General features: G+C 42.5%; 1 protein-coding gene across 2 annotated transcripts in view; it reads left to right on the top strand.

Annotated features, from left to right (window-relative positions):
• Window positions 1-17,448, top strand: part of trpm3 (transient receptor potential cation channel, subfamily M, member 3) — a 304,246-nt gene that overhangs the window by 1,051 nt on the left and 285,747 nt on the right. The window lies entirely within an intron of this gene.

Consider the following 17,448-nt stretch of genomic DNA (forward strand, 5'->3'; position numbering starts at 1 on the left):
TCTGGGGCATGTGCTAATTGTGCTTTTTATTGCTGGTCAGACTGGGGCACTATCTTTTATCATTGTAATGAGTGCAACATACATGCATGGCAAACCTTTTTTTTTTAAGCCTTATTACGGTGATCACTAAATCTTTCTAGCAACATTGTTGTGGCTGTTAATGACTTTTCATAATTTCATTCAATGCAATGCGGTGGCCAACCTGTTCGATCACTGGATGTGCGAGTTGTTTTTTGTTTGCACAATTTGGGTCTGATTGTAGTGGCTGAATAAGATGCAAAATGCAGGTCTCGAGTCAGCTATTCAACCCCAGAGTGGAATGCACAGAATACCGGAAACCGTTAAGTGGATATTTGCTGCCAAAATGATAAGCAATTCAAGCGCGAGATTAATGCATTTTCTGTCTTCTCTCTAAGGAGAATTGTACGTTGTGAGTGTGCCTGAACACGTTTAGCAAGTCCATTGGCATCAAATTGACTACAGCTCTGATGAGCCAATTGAGAATCGGTGCTGGACTTTGATGTGGACATGGTCCACTTTATGGGAACTGATGTCCTTTTTAACTGTTGATAATGCAAAGAGAGACAGAATTCTGCCCACCAAGTTCGTCAATATTTCACCTGAATCAGGAGAAAACAGGGAGCTGGAGCTTTAGACCAGAGAAGAAAAAAATCCATAATTGACGCCACCAACTTCATGTTGAAGCACACACATATCTAGTCAGTTGTAATGCTAATAAACATTTTACAGAACAGATTCACGCCACTGACCCAAACTGCTCCACCTACCCCTCCCGCACCCCACCCCCATCACCCTTAGTGTTCATGCTCTTTGTGATGGCTCTCCCATCCTTCCGCATCTCATTCCATCATAACATCTTCCATTCCTTTCTCTATCTCTCAGCTTCACTTAAATGTATTAATTCTATTCATCTAAACACTCCCATTGGAAGTGAGATCCATATCCTCCCTGTAAATCCTTAAACTACAATGAATTTCCGGCACAGAATTGGATCATCCAACCCAAGTTTGAGTTTATGCTGAACACAAGCTGTCTCCCATACCTGTTCAATTTTTGGTGACTAGGTTACACTTTCTCACTCTGCTGGGATCATCATTATAATCATAGAAAGAAAGGCATAGGAAATAGGTGCAGGAGTAGGCCATTTGGCCCTTCAAGCCAGCACTGCCATTCAATATGATCATGGCTAATTATCTAAAATCAATACACTGTTCCTGCTTTCCCCCCCCATATCCCTTGATTAATCAATTATTGGATAAAACAACAGAAGATAGTGGGTGGATCGAGATGGTATGATGAACAGCATGAAGCTAAAAGACCATAGCAATATTTGGTTTATATTATTTTAAGAATGGCACACTGGCACAGTTTCAGAACTGCTGTCTCACAGCGCCAGAGACTGAGGTTCAATCCTGACCTCGGGTACTGTTGGTGCGGAGTGTGTATGTTCCCCCCGTGCCTCCTTGGGTTTCCTCCGGATGCTCTGCTTTCCTCCCCCAATAATTGGCCGCTGTAAACTGCCCCCTGTCCACAGGTGATAATCTGGGAAGAGATAATGAGAATGGGGAGAGAATAGAAAAAAAAGGATGTATATACATAGAAGTACCTACTAGAGAAGGGGCGGTGCTGGACCTCCTGTTAGGAAATGAGACGGGTCAGGTGGCGGAGGTATGCGTTGGGGAACAGTTCGGGACCAGTGATCACAATACCATTAGTTTCAATATAATTATGAGAGGGTCAGAACTGGACCTAGGGTTGAGATTTTTGATTGGAGAAAGGCTAACTTTGAGGAGATGCGAAAGGATTTAAAAGGAGTAAATTGGGACAGTTTGTTTTATGGGAAAGATGTGGAAGAGAAATGGAGAACATTTAAAGGTAGATTTTAAGAGTACAGAATCTTTATGTCCCTGTTCGGTTGAAAGGAAATAGTAAAAATTGGAAAGAGCCATGGTTTTCAAGGGAAATTGGACATGGTTCGGAAAAAGAGAGAGATCTACAATAATTATAGGCAGCATGGAGTAAATGAGGTGCTTGAGGAGTATAAAGAATATAAAAAGAATCTGAAGAAAGAAATTAGAAAAGCTAAAAGAAGATATGAGGTTGTTTTGGCAAGTAAGGTGAAAGTAAATCCAAAGGGTTTCTACAGCTATATTAACAGCAAAAGGATAACGAGGGATAAAATTGGTCCATTAGAGAGTCAGAGTGGACAGCTATCTGCAGAGCCAAAAGAGATGGGGGAGATATTGAACAATTTCTTTTCTTCGGTATTCACCAAGGAGAAGGATATTGAATTATGTGAGGTAAGGGAAACAAGTAGAGTAGCTATGGAAACAATGAGATTCAAAGAAGAGGAAGTATTGGCACTTTTGAGAAATATAAAAGTGGATAAGTCTCCAGGTCCGGACAGGATATTCCCTAGGACATTGAGGGAAGTTAGTGTAGAAATAGCAGGGGCTATGACAGAAATATTTCAAATGTCATTAGAAACGGGGATAGTGCCGGAGGATTGGCGTACTGCGCATGTTGTTCCATTGTTTAAAAAGGGGTCTAAGAGTAAACCTAGCAATTATAGACCTGTTAGTTTGACGTCAGTGGTGGGCAAATTAATGGAAAGGATACTTAGAGATAATATATATAAGCATCTGGATAAACAGGGTCGGATTAGGAACAGTCAACATGGATTTGTGCCTGGAAGGTCATGTTTGACTAATCTTCTTGAATTTGTTTGAAGAGGTTACTCGGGAAATTGATGAGGGTAAAGCAGTGGACGTTGTATATATGCACTTCAGTAAGGCCTTTGACAAGGTTCCTCATGGAAGGTTGGTTAAGAAGGTTCAATGGTTGGGTATTAATGGTGGAGTAGCAAGATGGATTCAACAATGGCTGAATGGGAGATGCCAGAAAGTAATGGTGGATGGTTGTTTGTCAGGTTGGAGGCCAGTGACTAGTGGGGTGCCACAGGGATCTGAGTTGGGTCCACTGTTGTTTGTCATGTACATCAATGATCTGGATGATGGTGTGGTAAATTGGATTAGTAAGTATGCAGATGATACTAAGATAGGTGGGGTTGTGGATAATGAAGTAGATTTTCAAAGTCTACAGAGAGATTTATGCCAGTTGGAAGAGTGGGCTGAAAGATGGCAGATGGAGTTTAATGCTGATAAGTGTGAGGTGCTACATCTTGGCAGGACAAATCAAAATAGTACATGGTAAATGGTAGGGAATTGAAGAATGCAGGTGAACAGAGGGATCTGGGAATAACTGTGCACAGTTCCCTGAAAGTGGAATCTCACGTAGATAGGGTGGTAAAGAAAGCTTTTGGTGTGCTGGCCTTTATAAATCAGAGCATTGAGTATAGAAGTTGGGATGTCATGTTAAAATTGTACAAGGCATTGGTGAGGCCAATTCTGGAGTATGGTGTACAATTTTGGTTGCCTAATTATAGGAAGGATGTCAACAAAATAGAGAGTACAGAGGAGATTTACTAGAATGTTGCCTGGGTTTCAGCAACTAAATTATAGAGAAAGGTTGAACAAGTTAGGGCTTTATTCTTTGGAGCGCAGAAGATTAAGGGGGGACTTGATAGAGGTCTTTAAAATGATGAGAGGGATAGGCAGAGTTGACGTGGATAAGCTTTTCCCACTGAGAGTAGGGAAGATTCAAACAAGGGGACATGACTTGAGAATTAAAGGACAGAAGTTTAGGGGTAACATGAGGGGGAACTTCTTTACTCAGAGAGTGGTAGCGGTGTGGAATGAGCTTCCAGTGGAAGTGGTGAAGGCAGGTTCGTTGGTATCATTTAAAAATAAATTGGATAGGCATATGGATGAGAAGGGAATGGAGGGTTATGGTATGAGTGCAGGCAGGTGGGACTAAGGGAAAAAAAGTTGTTCGGCACGGACTTGTAGGGCCGAGATGGCCTGTTTCCATGCTGTAATTGTTATATGGTTATATGGTTAACTTCTTTACTCAGAGAGTGGTGGCTGTGTGGAATGAGCTTCAAGTGAAGGTGGTGGAGGCAGGTTCGTTTTTATCATTTAAAAATAAATTGGATAGTTATATGGACGAGAAATGAATGGAGGGTTATGGTCAGAGCGCAGGTATATGGGACTAGGGGAGAATACGTGTTCGGCACGGACTAGAAGGGTCGAGATGGCCTGTTTCCGTGCTGTAATTGTTATATGGTTATATGGTTATATAGGAATAGTCTAATGGGTTTTTGATGGTCAGCATGTCCCCGTGGACTGAAGGGCCTGTTCCTGTGCTACATCTCTTTAATGTCCTGGCTGCAGTGTTTACACTACAGAACAAGCTACATCTTTAGTCAAGCTGTGCCAGAACAGTTATATCATTGGCATCTGCCAGCAACTGTGGAAAATTGCCCTAATGTCATGTCCACGGAAAGCAGGCCAAATCCAATTTGGCTAACTACCAGCCGATCAGTCCACTGTGTCATCAGTAAATTGATGGAAAGTACAGTTGACTGTGCAATCTAGCAACACCGACTCACCAAGAACCTGCAGGTTGATGTTCAGTTTGAGTTTTTCCATAAAGCTGAATTCTAGAACAGCAATTAGTGGAATAAAGAAAAGAGTAAAAATGAATAACAAGAAGGAAAAAAAATCTGTTTACTGTTAACCATTACATCACTAGAACAGGCATGATGTGTGTTAGACTGCGACCATCTCCAACAAGAGAAAATCTATCTTTGACTATTTAACGCCACTATGAGGCATTGCTAAGATTCACCATAGACAAGAAGCTGAAACAGACCAGCCGCATCACTGCTGTATTTACAGGAGCAGGTCAGAGGCTGGGTATCCCGGGTGAATGTCTCATTTCCTGACCATCGCAATGCCTTTCCATCCTGTGCAAGTCACTGTGTTTGTCTGAGGAGGTCCCGCTCCCACAACACTCAAACAGCTTAATGCTATCCCGGACAAAGCAGCCCACTTAATTGGCAATCCATTCACCAGCCTAAACATTTCATTCCTTTTATCTCCAGTGCACCATGCCTACCACAAATGCATTGCAATTACATTGCCAGAGCTGGTAAACAATGTCTCTTTTGATTACTTCCATTTTCTGCAAATCAAAGATGTAGCCATGGTGTCATTAACTGTTCATTAACTATTTGGAGTAGTCTTTGTTGCAAACTTACTCTGGCGCCATTCCTTGACTCTACTATATCAAAAAAATGTGTTGTCTCCTGCCCTCAGAATGATCAACTTTATCAAGTTGATACCAATATCTTAAATCCAGCCTTTAAATTCACTTGGACCATTTACAACATCATAATCCCCTTGATCTTACTGACTCCAGTCACAGGTGACAAACTATCTACAGACATTTACTGCAAATCCACTAACCCGTGCAGCTACCTAGACTACATATCTTCTCTCCCTGCCACATGTAACAACACTATCCCATCGTCTCAGTTTCTCTGACTCTGCTGAATCTAATCATGACATGAGGCTTTCTGTCGCAGGACTTTGGAGATCTTCCTTTTTAGCGAAATATAGTTCCATCCCCCCTCCAGTGTGATTATCCTCCCTGTGTAATGTGGATATCCTCATCCACATCTCCTTCATTTCTGCGTTTCTGCTCTCACTCCAGCTTCCCCCAGACAATACTGAGGTGGAGTTCCCTTGGTCCTTACCTTTCACCCCACGAGTCTCTGCATCCATCACATCATTGTTCCACCAGCTACAACGTCATCCCAAGTAAGTTGCATTTTCCCCTTCCCACCACTTTCTGCTTTCCACAGGAACTCCCTGGTTTCTTTTTCATGACTCCCTGGTTTGCTCATCCTTCCCCACCCATCGCCCCCAACCTCCTCCCTCCCCAATCAATCAATCACATTCCCTCACAATCCTAGGAGGTACAACACTCACCTCCATCCAGGGATTTAAACAATCCTTCCAGGTGAGACAGAGATTCACTTGCATCTCCTCCAGCCTCATCTATTCCATTCCATGCTGTCGAAATAGCCTCCTCTACAGCAGTGAGACCAAGGCTTGGATGGAGTGGATGTGGAGAGGGTGATTCCACTAGTGGAAGAGTCTAGGACCAGTGGTCATTGCCTCAGAATTACATTCCTTTAAGATGGAGATAAGGAGATATTTATTTAGTCAGAGGGTGGTTCTAACCAGGTCCATTCACACAACCCCTTCAAAAATTTGTCAGCTCTTATCAGCCAGTTTCTTTCTCTTCCCCTTGAACTCCACCAACTGGATCACCGTCTCCTTTCCCTGCACCTGGTCCCTCTGCCCACTGTCCCTCCCTTCTTTGGTTTCAATCTTCACCTTCCTTTCTTATCAGATTATTTTACCTCCAGTCATCACCTCCGTGCCTCTATCTCTATCTCCATCCTTCCTTCCCCACCTGACTCCATCTCCCGATCGGCCCTTCCTCACCTGGATCCGTCTACCACTTGCTAGCTTTTGCCCCACCACTTCCCCTCACCTCTTCTGCTGGCTTCCTCTTCTTTATCCTTACTCCAGATGAAGCGTTTTGTCCCAAACATCACCTGTCTATTTCCTTCCACAGATGCTGCCTGACTTGTTGAGTTCTTCCAGCAGCACATTTTATGCTCCAGATTCCAGCATCTGCAGACTATTGTCTCCATTGCAGTTACATGGCTGGGCTGCCTTAACATTGCCTCTCAAACCCATTTCACACCATCCTGACTTGCACGTAACTATTCCAATAATGGAATTTTGTCTAAATGCTGGAATTCCCTACTCAACAGGTCATGAATTGTTGTAGTTTAGAGTAGGGAACCTTTGCATGACCTTCTGAAGAGCAGCAAGGGAGATGTAATAAATACTAGTCTTGCCGTCATGACTCTATCATATAAATGAATATGAAATGGAATCTAAATATGCAATATTCAAGCACACGCTACAACGACTTCCCAACTTCCATTGCATGAAACAAAAAGGTTGGGAGACTTATCTGAAGAATAATGTTGGATCATCTCCACTTGGATGTCAAGGTCTTTGTAAAGATGGGGCTTGCCGCTCTGCACTCCTGCCATATCCCGAGAAGACATTGGCAGTGTTTTGTGGGAATTGCATGGGTCCCTGCTAAGATGGAGCTGCAAAATGATGAATTACCTTTGTCCTTTTGCACCTGTGAACTTGTTGCAGAAGTATTGTGTCAGGCGAGGGAGGTGAGAGTGGAAAGCAGATGGAAAGCAGATATCGATGCTAGAAATCTTGATATAAAATGAAAAATTCTGAAAATACTCTGTGGATAATTTGTGCAGAATTAATGTTTAATGTTGATGAGTTCTCATGTGTTCAGACTGGGAGGGAGCAATGTGGAATATGGGATACATATCATGGAGATTGTGGGCCCTGGAAAGGGGCCTCTGCTGCTCATTACCCATCAGGTAGAAGATCTTCACCTCCGGGTTTAAACTGTGAAGTCTAGAGGGTGCTTGAAGTTATTGGTGCCAATGTATTGCCCTCTTGCTGTGTAAGACAAGGAGGCAAGTTAGTGAGTTGGACCCAGGGTCGCATGATGTGGTTGGCTTAACCTGTGAATGTCTGTGTCTCTACCTGGCTGAAAATGAGTGTGTGTGAGTAGGGGTTGGAGTAGGGCAGTGGTTGCACAGGCTCTGTTGCTGATCATGGTCAGTGTCATAGCCTTGGGTAAGTGTGGGGTATAGTTGACGTATCTTCCTTCATTGCTCCTTATTTCGGGGTGTCCAATTTCTGTTTTTTCTGCTGCACTGGTATCGTTTTTGAGGTAAGGCTCTCTATTGCCCGAGGAGGTCTCCTTCCCCTCAAGCATAATGCACCCCACTCCTCTCCTGCTTTGAATGTTTGACATGATAATGTTGAGGGTCTCTGTCCATGAAGCCAGGAGCTGGTTCCCTCTCCACTCCTGCCTCATCCAGATAGGACAACCTGCCACTGTGTTTGTTGCATGGGACTCTTTGGGGATGGAGCCACAACACTGCAGCTGCACATTGCGGCTTTGTAAAGGCTCCAGCACTCGGGCTAAAAGCAAGTATTTGAGAATAAAAGTACACTCAAACTATTACACCAGGTTCACAATTCTGGGCATCATCTCAACATAAATGGGAATGTTGTGTACATTTTGAGAACCATTCAGAACCAGGTGAGTTTCTAGGCTATTGTACCGCAACCTTAAATCGGAGATTGTTAATGTTAAATTAGACATATAGTTACATCAATTTAATTGCAGGACATTATGTGCACATCTACTTTAGACTCAAAGGGATAGAACAAAGTACTTTCTTGATGGTAAGAAACTTGGAAGGTCAAATGATTTGTTTATAGATCATGAAGATATCGCAAACAGTGCAGGAAATTGTCAAAAGACAGATGCTGTCCTAGACTTCGGGAGAGGCCATACAAAGGGATAGCAGTTGCCCTACAGCTGTACAAAGCCCTGGTTAGAGCAAAGCTGGAGCACTGTGAATAATATTGCGCACCACATCTTCAGAAGGATGCAATGGCCTTTCAGGGAGATTGGTGGAGATTTAATAGAGTGAAACCTGGGACAAGGTGAAATTACTGGTGGATATTTGATTGTAGTTGTGACAGCACTGCAGCACAGCAGCTCCAGCAACTTGGGTTTGATCTGTATGAACATTCTCTGTGTGCCCGTCCGTATCAGCTTCCCATGGGTGCTCCAGTTCATCCTCGAATCCCTTAGATGTGTTGCGATTAATTGGCTGCAGTAAGCAGCTCTTTAATGCATGTAAATGGCAAAATGATGCAAAGGAGAGTCGATGTGAATATGGGAGTGGACAGGTTGTAAGAATGAAGGGACACGGGGTTGGTGGGATTGCTGGAATGGACCCGACTAGCAGAATAAACTCCTTCAGTAAGTCATTTAGTTTGCAGGCATAGTGCAGATAGAGTTACAAACAACAGTTTTATGAGAAGATCCAGTTGATAAATCAAATCATTTCTCAGTTTCAACCATGTGAAACATGATTTACTTTAACCTGAGATTTTTAGTTACATGTGAGGGAGCAGCGGTAGAGCTTCTGCCTCCACCTTGCCCCCACCTACATCAAAAGTCTGCTTACCCACCACACCACCTCCAGGTCCCTCAGATCAACCAACTTGGGGTTACTGACCATCCTAGGCATAAGCTCAGGGGCGACCGCGTCTTTGCGGTTGCAGCTCCTAGACTGTGGAACAGCATCCCTCTTCCCATCAGAACTGCCCCCTCCATCGACTCTTTTAAATCGAGACTTAAAACTCATCTTTACTCTCAAGCCTTTCTTGACGTCCTCTGAGGGAAGGCTATATATATATATTTGTGTATGTACTTAATCTACGAACCACTGTTGTATAACGTTAGTACCTCCACCAATGTAATGTACTTTGGTCAACGAGAGTTGTTTTTTAAATGTGCTATAGAAATAAAAGTGACTTGACTTGATTTGACGCCTTACAGCACCAGAGACCCGTGTTTTATCCCGACTGTGGGTGCTGCCTGTGCGGAGTTTGTACTTCTGTGTGACTGCATGGGTTTTCACTGGGTGATTCAATTTCCTCCCACATCCCAAAGACATGCAAGTTTGTAGGCTAATTGGCTTCTGTAAATTCCCCCTAGTGTGCAGGCTGCAAAAGTGGGATAACACAGAACTAGTGTACATGTGATCGATGGTCGGCGTGGACTCAGTGGGCTGAAGGGCCTGTTTCCACACCATATCTCTGAACTAAATGAAACTATAAAGGCACAAATGGCAATGTTTTCTACCAACCTAGTTTGTGTTCAGCTTTTTCATATCGAGTCACCAGTGAGATAGCACTGCGTGTTACGCTGCCAGCTTAAAGGCACGATTAGTCACCTGGCATAAGCTTCAGAACTAAGCACAATTCCATTCTCTTGGGAGCTGTGGTATTTTATCCCAACTGGAACCGAACATTAGATGCTTCGGAACATACAGTGCTTCTTTCCATCTCTATAGTATTCAAACTCGAGTAGATATTTTTTTGAATACATCATGGTTCTCTTGTATAAACTTGATGCAGCGGCAATTTTGCCAGCCTTGCTGAACAAAAATCATCACCTCCATCCATCCCACAAGTTCTGCTGTTCACCCCTCACCATTATGCTATCTCCTAGCAATGTTACAACATTTTGAGATTTTAAAAATCAAGTCTGCAATTTATCGCATCAGATAAAGCACAAAAAGAAGTTTAATTTTACACCTAATTCACTTTCATATCTTCAGTATTAAAAAGGTTATGGCCATTTTCATACTCGGAAATTGGCATCTTGTTCCCTATTGCTTTTCCATTAACAACTCAAAAGCTGTGATCGAGGACAATCAAAAGCCCATAACTTTATTAAAAATTAAGAAAACTGAAATAAATTTTCAGTTATTATAGATTGAAGCATTCTGAAACAAATATGAAACAATCTTACTTGGATGACCTGAAATTAAAGCATATAATTAGTTAGTTACCCAATTGTAGCTAATTATATAATTCAATTATTAGATCTAAACATCTATCCATTTCTTAAGAAAAGATCAACATTTTTAAATAGCCTAAGTGTCCAAATAACATACACACAAGAATTCACAATATAACATGATTTTTAAATCTCATTGTCATGGATTTATAGGCCAAATGGAAGGAATTTAGCGTTTAATACCTGCAAATTAATGGCCATTTAAATCATCTTGCGAGTGTGATTTTCTGGAACGAGATCATTTGGAACGTTGCATTTGCAGTGAATTTGAGCCCCATGTCGGCAGGAAAAATACTGCCGGTTCGTATGGGCTCCAAGTCACCTTCTCGCAACTTAAAATTTTGATTAAAGGGATCTTGAGAAGCACTTTTTAATGTAAAAATAAACAGCCTACCTTGCCTTGTCCCCTACGTGAGATCTGTCCCGTTGTCGGCGTTCACGGCTTTAGAAGATGATTTTTTAATTTACTATAACAATTAAATTATCTAACTTAGTTTAAAAATAAGTGCAGAGAACGGCAGTCGGAGCGATTTTTCTTGAGCAATTAAACAGGCTGATCAACATCGATTTAAACAGCCTGGAGGAAATGGCATTTTAAAACCGCCCCCCTCTCAAAGGCGCCAAAGGCGCGCACACGGGCAGTGACAGAACTGCAGCGCCGCTGAAGGTAAGTTTTGCAACATACCTATATCTCTCAGACCTGGCTATTCCAGTGCTCAACGCTCTCAACATCTCTGCCACTCAGATATCCTCAGAAGCAGCCTTAATTAATAATCTGATAATAATAGGCTACTGCTCATAACATTGGAACCAAAAATTCCAATCAACCAAATCATATTCCAGAATTATTACCATTATTCCATATCCATACTTCAACATTTGAGATCTTTTCCTATCAGACTAAACCTAATGCCCATCACCATAATGGGAAAACAGTGCATGAAGTAATTGTTAGTGTATCTGGCATATCTATCTCTCATGCATTTAGGACAAAATTAAGTATTTTGGGCAGTTTTCAAATTAGCAGGTCAAGTGATTGTTGAAGCTGAACATGTAGACGCAAGGGGGTTTGGACGTCTGAGCACTAACGAATCCACCAGGGACTCAGAGTCAAACACAATAATGAGGTCAGTCAATTGTTGAAAGTACCTCCTAGGATATAGCAACCTTGTGGTTATGGTACTGATCCAATTTCCCTGGTCACATTTGTGAAACCAAGTGCAGGAAGGCTGTTCATTCATGAATCAGCCACAGACTACTGCCATGGAAAATGTCAGACAGTAGTAATGAGTTCACTGTGATGCTTTTGGGATAGGGCCACCATGGGTCGGGCCTCTGTTCAACACAAGTGTGAAGCTGGAGGCAATATCTTACCAGGTGCATCCACCTCTTATCAACTGATAATAAAAATCGTTGCTTTTATATTATTTTTCCTTTTTTTTAGCATTTGGACAGAGTAGTAATTGTAATAGTAGCAGAGTAGTGGATGAGTGCAGGTCCAACACACATGAAGTTTGATAGCATCTTGGGTGAAAGGACCTGGTACCCTCGTCCCTGCAAGTTTCACATTACCCTGACCTGGAAATATATCACCACTGTTGGGTTTGAATCCATCGAAGTCCAATCCAGCAACTCTCTGGAAGTACCATCACAGTTCACACTGCAGTGATACAAGAAGACAATTAGGGATCATTACGGAAAGAATAAATGAAAGAAATTTAACATCATTTTCATTTGATCGGATCTGCTTGCATTTTTTCAATGTTGGGGGTTACTCTGGTAGAATTTTAAGTTCAACATGAAGTGAAAGTTGCATGATTTTTTTGAAATTCCCAAAATGAACCTGCTGTCCTAACACATCCTCTACATCAGCAGCAGCTAAAATCTCGAGTGCATTTAAAAATTAGTAACGCCTGTTGGAAAATGAAAGAAAGGTTTGATTGGTCACAGGCCTTTTCTACCCCTTTCAATTTCTAAGCTTAACATAGAACAGTACAGCACAGGAACAGGTCCTCCAGCCCACGATGTCTGTGATAAACATGATGATAAAGTAAACTCATCTCAGAGCAATAAAAAGGAGATTCAAAGAACTTCATATGCTGGTTTACAAAAAAAGACACAAGTGCTGGATCAGGCAGGTCAGGCAGGATAGATAGATAGATAGATAGATAGATAGATGTAGATAGATAGATAGATAGATAGATAGATAGATAGATAGATAGATAGATAGATAGATAGATAGATAGATAGATAGATAGATAGATAGATAGATAGATAGATAGATAGATAGATAGATAGATAGATAGATAGATAGATAGATTCTTTATTTGCCACACGACCAGGGTTGGTGGTATTTGGGTTCGGTACATGATGGTACACTGCTTTAGTCACATTAACACTAATAACAACACAGATCACAGTAATAAAGTGCATCCATACCACATCACAAATCACAAATCTCACCAACAATACATAGTGCAAAAGAACAGACAAAGACCATAGACAAGACACTGTATACATCAAAAGTCCTTAATATTGACTGTTATTGGAGGGAATTGAGTGTTCTTATTGCTGAGGGGAAGAAACTGTTTTTAAAGCAGGTGGATTTTGTAGCAAGTGACCTGAGGCGCCTCCCTGAAGGGAGAGACTGGAAAAGGTGGTTTGCTGGATGGGAGGGGTCCGATGATCTTTATTGCCCATTTTGAGGTACGTTGGAGGGGATTGAGGGGATTGGAGGGGATTGAGGGGAGGCGGGAGTTGATGATCCTGGAGGCCTTGGAGACAATGCGCTGTAATCTGTGTAGTGAGTGACTGTCAGTGTTTCCGTACCAGACTGTGATTGAGGAGGTGATGATGCTTTCAATGATGGATTGATAAAAACGGACCAGGAGGTGTTTGTGGACTGAACTTTTTGAGCTGTCTGAGGAAGTATAGGCGCTGGTTGTCCTTTCAGCATCTATGGTCTGCGTTGAAATAGGCAACAGTATCGGTGCCCAAAACTTAAATCAGACTGATCGGAGGTTATGGGGTGGGAGGGGACAAGACATGGACCGGGGGGAGGAGCCCGTTTGCGTCTGAAATCTATGATGATTTCTAAGGCGATTTCTAAGGTTTTTGAAGTATTAAGGCTGGAGGTTGTTGTCTGCGCACCATTTGACTGCGCTGTCCACTGTTTGATGGTATTGTGATTCGTGGTTGTCTGAGATCAGGCCAATTATTGTTGTGTCATCTGCATATTTTGACTGAGCTGCATTGGGATGTGAGGTTGTTGGTGTAAAGTGAAAAGAGCTGAGGTGACCCAGAACGCAGAGAGGGGGGAGACCTGTATTGAGAGTCAGAGGGAGTGGAAGTGCTGAGCACCCCGGGAGGTCAGCTTGGTTATTGCTGTCTGTTTGTCAGAAAGTGCAGAATCCAATGGCACATGGCTGGGTGAACGCTCATGTCCAACAGTTTATTGTCCGCTTAATTGGGTGTATCACCGATATAGGCCGAGCTAAAGTATATAAACAGGATGTGCATAAGTGTTCGGTGATTCCAGGATGATGTAGTCGAGTAGTGAAGAGCTAAGTCCTTAGCATCCTCCACAGACCGGGGACAAGGGCGCTGTATGCAAATTGGAAAGGATCCATGTTGGGGCCAGTGTGTGTTTTCAGATGGGTGAGGACTATGTGCTCAAAGGCCTTCATGGCAACTGATGTTAGTGCAACAGGTCTAAAACATGGATAGGTGACAGTTCAGGTCGGAAATGTTTGCGGATCCAGGCTGATTTTTTTTGGGGATCATGGGGGGAGTGGGGGGGTGACGTTGAGGCTGGCCCAAACTCCTGTCGGAGGAGAACTTTTTAAAAATAGTATGTGAGGACATTTTGCAGTGGGGCAATAAGGGAGAAACGAGGGGACTACAGGCCCTTGTTTACAAAAAAAAGATGGGTGTTGGAGTAACTCAGGAGGTCAGACAGCAGTCTCGAGAGTAGGGTATATGGAACATTTGGGGTTGGGACCCTGGTGCAGAGCATCTCAATTTTTGTCTGCACATGATCCATCTGTCCGTACATGGTTGATTTCAATTTCAAACTTGTTTTACCCAATTAAGTATTTTTGAAATGTAATCACCATTGTAAAGTGGGGAATAATGCAGGTCCTGACCAAGTGCATCCTAGCACATTTTGGGCAGTTGGGGAACAAATTATGGGAACACTGGCAGAGATAGTTGCACAATTAATAGCAGTAGGTGAGGATGGGTAATTTATGTCTCTATATGAGAAAGACAAGGGATACAGGCTGATGAATCTAACATCAGTACGTCAGTGATTGGAAAGGTACTGGATGGGGTTCTAAGAGACAGGATCTGCCTGCATTTGGAAAGCCAAGGACTAATTAGGTCAAGTCAGCATGGCTTTGTGCCTCTGAAATCATGTCTCGTGAATTTGATGGAGTTTTGTGAAGTTTCATGCCTACTATATTCTGTCGTGCTGAAGCAAAGCAAGAATTTCATTGCCCTATCTGGCACACATGACGATAAACTTGCTTGAATCTTGAATCTTGAATCTTGAAAGGTGACTGAAAAGATTAATAAGGGCAGTAAGTATGGTAGATGTTGTTTACATGGACTTTAGCAAGGCCTTTGACAAGAAACCTCATCGTAGGTTGGTCCAGAAAGTTTGATTGAATGGGATCCAGGGTGAAGTATCCAACTTGATACCAAATGAGTGTGAAGCTAGGAGATAGAGGGTGGTGGTGAAAGGTTGTTTTTCAGACTGGAGGCCCGTTACAAGTGGTGTGCCACAAGGATAGGTGTTGGGTCCACTGTTGTCCGTCAACTATATTGAACATTTGGGGATGAGAATGAAGGTGACATAGAAACATAGAAAATTAGGTGCAGGAGTTGGCCATTCGGCCCTTCGAGCCTGCACCGCCATTCGATATGATCATGGCTGATCATCCAACTCAGTATCCCGTACCTGCCTTCTCTCCATACCCCCTGATCCCTCTAGCCACAAGGGCCACATCTAACTCCCTCTTAAACATGCCTAGTAAATCTGGAGATGACACTAAAATAGGTGGGTATTTAAAAAGACCAATGCTATTACAACAGGATCTTGAACACCAGGGCCAATTGGCTGAGGATTGGCAGGCAACGTTTCATTCAATAAATACGAGGTGTTGATTTCCATAAATTTATGTCACAGGAACAGAATAAGGCATTTGGCCCTTCAAGACCACTCTGCCATTCAATCAGGGATGATCTATCTTAACTTCTCAACCCCATTCTCATGCCTTTTCCATGTACCCTTTGACATCTTTACTAATCAATCTGTCAATCTCTGCTTTAAAAATATCCAATGATTCAGCCTCCACAGACCATTGTGGCAACGAATTCCACAGACTCACCACCCTCTGGCTAAATAAATTCCATCTCACCTCCTTTATAAAGGTATGTCCTTTTATTCTGAGGCTGTGCCCTCTGATCCTAGACTCTCCCACTATGGAAATATCTTCTCTATATTCGCTCTATCCAGGCCTTTCATTATGCATAAGTTTCAATGGGATCCCCACCCCCCCCCCATCCTTCTTAAATTTAGCGAGTACACGCCCAGAGCCGTCAAATGCTTGTTATAAGTTAACCCAATCATCCCTGGGATAATTCTCGTAAATCTCCTCTGGGCCAGCATAGCCCTCCTCAGATATAGGGCCCAAAACTGCTCACAGCACTCCAAATGTGGTCTGACCAGTGCCTTATAAATGAATGATAACATTGTATTTGCCTTCCTTACTACTGATTCAACCTGCAAATTAACCTTTTGGGATGTAATGTTAAAATTGTACAAGGCATTGGTGAGGCCAATTCTGGAGCATGGTGTACAATTTTGGTTGCCTAATTATAGGAAGGATGTCAACAAAATAGAGAGAGTACAGAGGAGATTTACTAGAATGTTGCCTGGGTTTCAGCAACTAAGTTACAGAGAAAAGCTGAACAAGTTAGGGCTTTATTCTTTGGAGCGCAGAAGGTTAAGGGGGGACTTGATAGAGGTTTTTTAAATGATGAGAGGGATAGACAGAGTTGACGTGGAAAAGCTTTTCCCACTGAGAGTAGGGAAGATTCAAACAAGGGGACATGACATGAGAATTAAGGGACTGAAGTTTAGGGGTAACATGAGGGGGAACTTCTTTACTCAGAGAGTGGTAGCTGTGTGGAATGAGCTTCCAGTGAAGGTGGTGGAGGCAGGTTCGTTTTTATCATTTAAAAATAAATTGGATAGTTATATGGATGGGAAGGGAATGGAGGGTTATGGTCTGAGTGCAGGTATATGGGACTAGGGGAGATTATGTGTTCGGCACGGACTAGAAGGGTCGAGATGGCCTGTTTCCGTGCTGTAATTGTTATATGGTTATTATATGGTTATATGGGAACCCTGCACCAGCACCCTTTGCACCTCCAATTTCTGAATCCTCTCCCTCATTTAGAAAATAGTCTATGCCTTTATTCCTATTACAAAAGTGTATGACCACACACTTTCAGCCAATATTCTATCCATGCTAGTATGTTTCCTCTAACACCATAGGCTCTCATCTTGTTTAACAGGTCAGACAAAGCAGGCAGGACTTGAACAATAACTGGTTGGGCCCTGGGAAGTGTTGTAGACCAGAGAGATCTAGGGTTGCATGTACATCATTCCTTGAATTGGACAACACGCTAGACAGGATGGTGAAGGCAACATTTGGTGTGTTTGCCTTCATTGGTCATGAAGTTGGGATATCATGTTGCATCTGTACAATCTATTGTTGTCATTAAACTTGAAAGGATTCAGGAATGATTTATGATTATATTATCTGGACTGGAGGATTTGAGCTATGAGAAAAAGATGGATAAACTAGGACTAAGGATCATGGCAAAATCACTCACATTTTTCAAATCTGTTGCTGGCAAACTGCAAATCTGTTTATTAAATTTAATATT

The sequence above is a fragment of the Leucoraja erinacea genome, chromosome 3 (assembly GCF_028641065.1).
Source record: "Leucoraja erinacea ecotype New England chromosome 3, Leri_hhj_1, whole genome shotgun sequence".
In the NCBI taxonomy this organism is placed as follows: Eukaryota; Metazoa; Chordata; class Chondrichthyes; order Rajiformes; family Rajidae; genus Leucoraja; species Leucoraja erinaceus.